The sequence below is a fragment of the Anastrepha ludens genome, chromosome 6 (genome assembly GCF_028408465.1).
Source record: "Anastrepha ludens isolate Willacy chromosome 6, idAnaLude1.1, whole genome shotgun sequence".
Taxonomy (NCBI): domain Eukaryota; kingdom Metazoa; phylum Arthropoda; class Insecta; order Diptera; family Tephritidae; genus Anastrepha; species Anastrepha ludens.
Window position 1 is genome coordinate 43,294,608 of NC_071502.1, and position 10,062 is coordinate 43,304,669.

A 10,062-nucleotide genomic window follows, 5' to 3' on the forward strand; every position below is an offset into this window, starting at 1 on the left:
TTCAAAACTCGACTTAACGTAGCTCGAGAAACATTGAGATCACATTCAGCCTTGATGTCACGTAAGTTCTTTGTGCTTTTTCGCGCCACGCGAATAGCTTTTTGCACTTCATTTGTTTTAATCAATGCTGATTATTTGTAGCTGTAATTTTTTTTAATTTCATACGATACAGACACATGTACCTATTCCCGAAATGATTTTCTTTCGGAAGCAAAAACTAAGATTTTACTTTTTCCATTTCGGTAAGTTGTGTATCTCGCGGCATTTGGATATGAAATGCCAAAACTCTTTCAAATTTCTGTTGGGTTGGGGGTTCATAGCGTTTTTATATATTTTTTTAATTTTACAACGATTTGTTTGCTGTTTGGCAAAGGGTAAGTATTCATTCGATAGAACTCTTTCTGCTCTACAAAACTATGATAAATGTTATTTTTAGTTAATTAATTTTTTATTAGTTTTGAGGCTTCGGAATGGAATATCCAGCAGGCAAAATCAACATTTTCGACATCTGCTCTTCTTTGGTTTTCATCAAGGCCAAAAAGCTGCCGAAGCAGCCCGGGACATTTGCGACGTGTATGGAGAAGGTGTCATAGGAGCGCGGAAATGGATTGCACAGTCCAAAAATGGCGATCTTAATATCGATGACATGTCAACGGAAGGCCTTCTGAATTCAACAAAGAACGTCTCAAATCACTTTTGAAGGAGAACGGTCGCCAAACAAGTCGTGAGTTGCCGGAAAAAATTAACTGCGATCATAAAACTATTCTTAATCACCTTCATTCAATGAAATTTACCGCGAAATTGGGAGCCTTGGTGCTTCGCGAGCTCAACGAAGAAAAAACAAAGAAAGTCGCCTTCAAATTGCTTTTCAGCACCTCGCTCATCATCGAGCAACACGCGATCATAAACAGCAAGAAAATAGTAAGTGGTACGTCAAAGCCGAGAGTCAAGCCGGATCATCATTCAAAGAAGGTCGTGATATGTGTTTGGTGGGACTGGGAGGGTATGGTGCACTGGGAAATACTCGAAAAAAATGCCACGTTCGACAAGGAGCTCTACATTGCCCAGCTGCACCGCGTGAATGAGGCTATTCGACTGAAAATACCTTATTGACATGGTCAAGCGATACTTCTTCACGTCAACGCCAGGCCCCATATTGCACAAGTCATCAAAGCCGCATTCCGAGAGCTCGAATAGGAGCTTGCACCGGCGGATTACCATATTTTCCACTCCTTGTCAAACCATATGAAGGACGTTACCTTATAAGTCCTTAAAAACTAGCTCAACAACTTCTTTGACACCAGACCAGGCGGTTTTTGGCAGAATAAATTGGTCGAGACGTGGTAGAGGTTCTAAACAGTAATGGCGATTATATAATTGATTAACTTATTGAAATAATTATTGTTTTTTGTTTAAATAAAAGTCTTCTGTAAAAACGCTACGAACTTGTTCTCTAACCTAATACATTTCGTAATCATACAGCGTCCGGCACTCGAAGTGTAACCAATTAAAAAGGCCATACATTTGGTTTGGAAAATTACTTTTGTTTAATTCAAAGCAAAAAATTTGTGAAAATAATACAAAATTAAGAATTAATTTACTTTTGCCCGATATGACCACCTTTTGCCTTGACTATGGCCTTAAGACGATCCAGAAACGAATCACAAGCTGCCCGAATGTGACTTGTAGCCCACTCGCGGACAATGGCTTTTATCAGCGCCTCGAGACTGGTGAATCTTTCAGTTCGAACCTTGCTCTCCAAAACCTGCTGAAACGTCCATGATCTGCCACCGAAATGTTTGTCTGGTCACGGCTTCAAAGCAACCTCCTCTACGAAAACGGTTGAAGAGCGCCCATCTGCGGTTACAGCGGCCCAAAACATTACCTGTGGCAACTGCTGTCTCCCAGTGGCCAATCGATGACACAAATTCTCGTATGAACGGTTAGTCAAATAAACTTTATCGTTTTGGGAGTTTCCGAATTGCTCAATTCTCGTCAGGAAACACAATGTTCGGAAATTGACCGCTTTCGGCGAAGCGAAGCAACTCTTTCGCTCTCTCAAGTCTGACTTGTTGCTGACTTGGTGTGAGATCATACGCATTTTGGATCTTGTAAGGCTTGACTTTAAGATGATTTTTCAGTATATGGCGTTTCGATTGGCAGTCGCTCAAGTCGCTTCTTCACATTTTGAATCATTTCACGTGACGTTGCAGTCTTTTGATGATTACCTCCCATGTTGATTACCCATGACGTTTCGCGTTGCTACCTGTATAATGGTAACGAGTAATGTTGCGATAAACAAAAACTTTATTTACTTTAAGGTGCACGAGCTCACGAACAACAAGTTATCAAAGAAGCTACCTATTTGTTAGAAATGTTTAGGATGAAATGCTTACTCTTTAGATTTATATCGTCAGTGACACGAGATCCATTCCTAAAATATAAAATAGTATATCTGTTATAAAAAACTGCATCAATCTTTAGACATAAATATTAGGCGGAATTTGCTATTCATTTCTGGGTAGTCTCGCAGTAATTTCAGATTTTCTGCTATCGTACGCCTCCCAGTGACGTCAATTGTTTTCCGTGACTTGAATGGCTAACACAAAATTTAAATAAGTTCGATTTTTTTACTAACAGTTTTGCATACATTCACACATGGCTTCCGCAATTGCTGACTGTTACGACTATAAAAATAGGAAAGAAAAAATGTCATACATCACTTATGGATCTCACTAAATAATCTCTACGATCTTTATAGTCTGTAGAAATAGGTTAAATGTAAAATGTTGCGGTAGAAGCAACATATTGCCGTAACTGCTGTACATTCGACTGCCATTGTGGATGCAGTACCCAGGCACCCAGAGATTTTATGACAGCTTGATTGTTAGAGTAGATAGTGATTGCTTGTACTGTGACTGACCGTGAGAGTTGTCTATTAGTGAACCAATTTGTGGTACTTCCAGAACATTTGCTCTACCATATTCTACATAGGAATTGATGCATGCCACTTACCTCACCGCTGTAAATGAATAAATTAGCCGGCAGTTTTTGACGCGCATAGTTTTGTCGTTTTTTAGCTACGCTAATGTTATAAGGCCGCTGCGTGGGTTGCTGCGTGACTATTATTGAGTTGTTAAAGGTTTTTTCTAATAGCTCCGAGTGTATTTCTGCCATGAGAAAGCTCCTCATAAAAAAAAAACATCGTCTGTCCGGAGGTGGACATCATGAAAAACATCAAGACGCTCACAACAAATACGAGCGAGAGATCGGTCAAACAACCAATAAAGGGTGTATGCGCTAAATATATAAAATAATATATGCTACATACTATATATGCGTATTTCGGCAACGGTTATTTAGGTGACGGGATATCAGTGCCGTCATCATAGTTTGGGGATATCGGGATATTAATCTTCTTTATGACTTTCGATATTGTCATCATTCAGTAGGTTAGGGAAATGCTCCTGCATTTCTGGACTTTAGTCAGCAGCTCATCACCTTTAATCTTAAAATAATTATTTTTCGAAAACTTCCAGTTTTACAGGCATACTGAAAACACTTTCTTTACAGCTCCTTTAATTAGAATTAAGAAAAAAGGGATTTTTGTTTGACAGATCACCCGAAGCCATTCAAGAACAGTCATTACATTCATTGAAATCAACCGTTTGGTGCAGCCAATGGGCGGGAGGCATCATCGGCTCACATTTCTTCAAAGACGGGACGCTATTAAACAAACGACTTTTTGATGAAGCTCGTGATTTCCACAACAATTAGTACCAACAAGACGGTACTATTTGCCATACCGCTCGAAAAACAATGGATTTACTGCGTCATCGTTTTGGTGAAGGATTTATCTCTCGTTTCGGACCAATGGTTGGCTCACAGGATCGTGTAATATCACACTTTTGGACTTTTATTTGTGGGAGTATGTAAAGTCTAAATGCTTTGTGGATAAAACAGTTTCGATTGAGGCATTGGAAGCCAGCATTACTAAAGTTATTCACGAAGTCTTCCAGCGAGTCACTCAAAATTGGTGTTTACGGATGGTCGAATTACGGCGCAGCTGCGGCCAACATTTCAAATGGATCTTTAAAAAATAAATGTCATGAATGGTTCTACACAAAAATAATACAGATTGTCCAATCAATTTAAGTTTTCGTTGTTTTATTTCAATTTAATCCTATGCCTCTAAATTGGTCACCCTTTACCCCAGGAGGGTGCAACTAGCTAATAGAGCTGAGCGGAAAAAAGCTTTAAGTGACAGAAAAACCAATAATTAAAAAATAAACTCGTATTTGGGCCACCCAGTATGTATCTTTATCATATGAGCCTATTGAAAGTAAATATCTAAACGCTTCCAGACGTCGCGTGTGCATTTAGAATATTTAATACAGACGTTGATCAATCTCCATTTCAGGGATTTTCCCAGCAACCCATTTCGCATATAAATATCAGTCAGCACAAGCCTGGACCTCATAAAACTGACTACATTTTTTACTTATCATATACAATTTTAAGATAGGCAATTGAAAGATTATGACTGACGAGAACATTTAATGCATACAAATCAACAAAATATTGAAAAATAGACTCGCAAATGTACATTGTTGTATGTATTTATGTTTGTACGTACGAATATATATGTCTATACAAAAGCACGTACTACCTAAAAAGTGCGTAAAATAATTAAAAACAGTTAATTAATTCATTTGAATTTACGGGCCGAAATATAAGTTCCACCTCATGCACCTATAAATACATAGATTCGATTTCGCCCAAAGTACAGTAGTTAGCTGTATAAAGGAGTAAGCACCGCGCTATGGACAGTAAAGAGACTCGCATTATATTGCTGCGCATTTTGATCGTAGCAATCATTTTGACATCTGTTGCTGCACATTCGAAGTTTATACCGTCGTTTCCAAAACCAAATAAGCCAATCATTGTGAAGCCAGTTATTGTGAAGCCAGTTGTAGTGAAACCGAGCATTATCAAGCCAGTACCTATTCCTATTCCAGTTGGTGGAGGGGGTGGAGGCCATGGACATGGGCACGGACATGGTCACCATGGGCATCATGCCCATCATGGCTGACAAGATGTGTTTGTGTGATTTTTTTGTAATTTTTAGAACTAAAGCAATAAGGCCATAAATGTATATAACAGTACATATAAGTATGTATATATATGTAGATATTTACTATATTTTTTTAAATTATTATATTTATGCGTAAGTGCATGTAAGTTTAATTTTTGAGAATAATAATTAAGTACACCGAATTCTTTTTTAGAAAAGCATGCAAAAAAAAATCATTAAACAAAATATGCCAAATTTGGTAAATTTAATCCTCAGTTGGGCATCCGAATCTGGTCAGACATTATCGACTTTTAATGTGAAATTATGTGAGCTTCCAGGTAGTTTTATAAAATTTAATTCTCTATCGATTTATGCTTATAACTTTTTCAAGAGGATCCCCGAACAGGACGAAAAAAGGCCACATATGTATAAAAATTCAAATTGAAATTAGGAATAAAATTCAATTTTGCAACTGCTCATCACTACTTGCTAACAAGCGTGCACGTTTATTACGAACTGAACCAAAAATGCTGTCATCAATAAATACCTTCTGCTCAAATATGAACGAGACGTTATCAATAAAACGGTCCTGTTTCCCAAGCTCAAGTTGCCGCTCCGTGGAAAACATTTTGAGACAATTGAAGTCATAAAAGAGAATTCGAAGAACGAACTCGAGCTTGACTTGTTTACAGTAGCACAGAAAACAAACTATGTGACATATCACGCTGAAATTTGCCACGTAAGCTTATAACAGTGCTACCGAAAAACAAAAAAATTATTTTTTCCATATGTCATCCGCGGACCGTTTTATTGATAACGTCTCGCTCATATTTGAGCAGAAGGTACAAGGTAAAGTTCAAAATAAACAAGACTGAGCTAAAACAGAAACAATAGGAGCTTTGTTCTGATAACTTTGAGTTTATTTATTCAAAATAACCCCCTCTGGCCTCGATACACTATTTTGCGCGATCTAAACGCTTTTCGAAAGAGTGTTTCAGGACATGGACCGGAATGTCTTTCAGGATGTCGATACAAACCTTTTGGATGGCCTCTACGGACGCAAAATGTTTTCCTTTCATGCCCAAATGCAGTTTTCCGAATATGTAGAAGTCACAGGAAGCCATATCGGGGAAATATGGTGAGTCATTGATGGTTAAAATGCGATTTCTAGTTAAAAAATCAGTCATCGATAAGATGGTGCATTATCATGCAATAAGCGCTTTTGCGGTATTCAGGGCGAATTCGACGAATGCGATGCAACAAACGATTCAAAACGATAAGATAGAAAATTGCATTGACGGTTTGGTCCGTTGGCACGAACTCCTTGGAATCGTAAAAACAAATGAGCATCGATTTGGTTTGTGACTTCCTGAAACGGGATTTTTTTGGTTGGTGGCTCGTCTGGGGCTTTCCATTCGGCACTTTGACACTTAGTTTCAGGTTCATGTTGGATACACCACGTTTCACCACCAGTTACAATATTGTAAAAGAAGTTCTTGTCTTTTCCCGCCTCTTTAATGAGGTCTTTCAAATGTTGAATTCGGAGCAATTTTTGGTACTCAGTTAACTTGTGCGGAAAACGTGCACAGACCTTTCGTAAGTTCAAATGAGTAGGTAAAATGCGATAAATCGATGTTTTGGAGATGTTCAAGTCCGATTCCATGAGTTTCAACTATGATTTCGGTTCATTTTTAATAAATTTTCGAACAATTTCGATGGAGTTTTCGGTGATAACTGATTTTGGGCGCCTCGTATGTTTATTGTCATTTATGTCCTCTCAACTATTTCTGAAACGGGGCTTTCCATTCGGCACTTTGACACTTAGTTTCAGGTTCATGTTGGATACACCACGTTTCACCACCAGTTACAATATTGTAAAGGAAGTTCTTGTCTTTTCCCGCCTCTTTAATGAGGTATTTTAAATGTTGAATTCGGAGCAATTTTTGATACTCAGTTAACTTGTGCGGAAAACGTGCACAGACCTTTCGTAAGCCAAAATGAGTAGGTAAAATGCGATAAATCGATGTTTTGGAGATGTTCAAGTCCGATTCCATGAGTTTCAACTATGATTTCGGTTCATTTTTAATAAATTTTCGAACAATTTCGATGGAGTTTTCGGTGATAACTGATTTTGGGCGCCTCGTATGTTTATTGTCATTTATGTCCTCTCAACCATTTCTGAAACGTGTAAATCACTCATGAACTCTGGTACGAGATAGACAGTCATCGCCATAAACTTTTTTCATGAATTCAAATGTTTCGGTAAACGTTTTACCGATTTTAAAACATATTTTCACCAAACGCAAAGCACTTGGAATTAAACTTTGAAACCTATACTGGTTGATTAATCGAAATTCTCATGTTTCTCCCATAAGAAAACTCTTACTCTACTCAGTTATCTTAAAACCTATATGGCCCAATGGCATACAACTCTGGGGCACTGCAGCTAACTCTAACACCGAAATACTCCAAAGATTCCAGTCAAAAACCCATACTACATCACAAATGCCCAAATACAACGTCATACCATATTTCTCACAATAGCTGAAGAAATAAAAAGCCTTGTCACATCTCATAATAAAAGACTTCAATCACATATAAACCCTTTAATAACAGAATTACCTCTCAATCCTATCTCCTTTAACATACTCAAGAGGAAGTCAAACATTCTAGAAATGGTTGCACCACTGGGTACTTTCCATACATACTTAATAAATTTATTTAGATTGCAATAAATAAATGGATTCAAAAACCAAAAAAAAAAAGGTAGATGAACGTCACGCTGCAATCCTCAAAAGAATACGATTGCCGGAAAAGAAAAACGGCATGTTTAAAGATCGCTTCCATCAGAAAACTTATAAGACCAGCCCTCTTCATATCTAAAATTCATTTTTGGAACATACAGAAGGCAACGCTGCAGCCAAGAGCAGCGCTAGTCGTGTGGAACTGCTACTGCGAGTTGCGGAAGGTTTAAAGACGTAAGGAGAAGATAAAAGAAAAGACAGAAGAGGGTGGCTGAGAGGCGAGATAATTGAGATGCTTTAAAAATAAAAATGGTAACCTGGTGAGTGTGCTTAACTTATGGAGCCAACATTTTTCCGACCTACTGAATGGTGACACCAGCAAAACTCACAGAAAATAAGAAAAAAATCTAAATCAATGAACCCAGAATTCTCGTATCTTAGGAAAGGAAATAGATCCTTTCACTAAATATTTCCTTGCACGAAACTACAATTATCTAAAGTAAGGTTGACCCCTTACTCAACGACTCAACACAGTAACCTAACTGAAAACTGCTTGCAGCACGCGTAACTTTTTGCATACTTTCATCACGAATTTCTTCATTAAGTATCGGCAGCATACGTAACTCACCTATCCCCATAGAAAAGCTTGTATGCGTCTCTGCGGGGCTCACGATTCAGTTTCAAGTAAAAGTAGAACCCTACATATTCATACACATACTTATACATATATTGGCAAGTGCAATTCGCGCAAGTCTGGCTACTGCAAAGACAATACGAAAGATATTATGACTATACTAATTCGCGTATTGTAGGTATTTATTATTCACTAACAAGAAGTATCCCTTGCAATCGCCATGAGCGCCAAAAGAATGTACTGGGGATGACATCCCACTAACGCAGCGCGCATATCCACAAAAGCAATGGGTTAACGGTTTTCGCATGGGGAGGGTAGTTAGATTCATCAAGTCTATACAATTCTCCATTGATGTGACATTCCTACCATATGGTGGCCCGATGAGAAGCGACAACGAATGGCCTTTGTGTTTTTGTGGACCTAATGTTTGCCAAGTGGCTCAGTTTGGGTCAAAGAAAGGAGATGTGCAATCATTTTCATCAATACACACATACATACATATCTACAATTGTCGTTATTATCAATGAAAGAACTGTCATTACGCGCGACACTATCAAAGTGGCTGGATAATGATCCTAAAATAATAATTGTTGTTATCAATACAGAAAACCCTCGCTAACAAACAAACGTAACTTATTCGAAATGGTGAAAATGAAAATAAAATTCTATTTTAATCAAATGCAAAGCAGTAATCTGTCGGGGATCAAAGGGAATGCATGAACTGTTGTTTTGATAAAATCTGGCGTAAGCTTAGCATTGGTAAGCTTTTTGGGTACTCCTTTGGTGCGATTCCATGCCAAATAATCCAAGTATTGAAATTTGTAAATCGAAAAATTTTTTAAAAATTAATAATTTTGAAATTTATTCAATGTTCAAATTTTTTGCATAGAGTTTTTTAAAGGGTTCTTTAATCATTTATCATATAAATTTGTTTTTTTTTTTTGATAAAATATGATAAACACAAAAATTTTTTTTCGGAAGAGTATTTAATTTTTTTATTTAAAATTTTTGAGCCGAAAATAGCATTTTTTTATTTTTGAAAAACATATTCACCGCCCGTCCAACAGATTTGTTTCTTATTTTCTTAATTAACACATGAGCTGAAAACACGTTTTTTTTTGTTAAAAACTAGCCTTTTCCGTCAATGTAATTTCAATGAAGAATTTCGAAGAACGATTTATCTTTTGCCTAAAAAAGACCTCAGTTTCAGCGATAACCTCTTCATTGGAGTGAAATCTCTTACCGACGAGCATTTTGTTTAGGTCTGCGAACTGCCAGTAGTGGAGCCAAATCTGGCGAATTCAGTGAATGTGGGAGCAATTCGAAGTTCAATTCATGTATTTTTGTCATTGACTTGTGACACGGTGAGTTGTCTTGATGAAACAAAATGTTTGTCTTGTTCGGGCGTTTCTTTGCGATTTCGGTTTTCAAACGCTTTAATAACGGTATATAATATTCACTGTTGATGGTGATTCCTTTCTTAAGATAGTCGATGAATATTACACCACGTACATCTCAAAATACAGAGGCCACAACTTTTCCAGCCGTTTGCAGTGCTTTCGGGCGCTTTGAACGAGGTTCCCTTAGTTGCGGTCCGCTCAGATGACGAT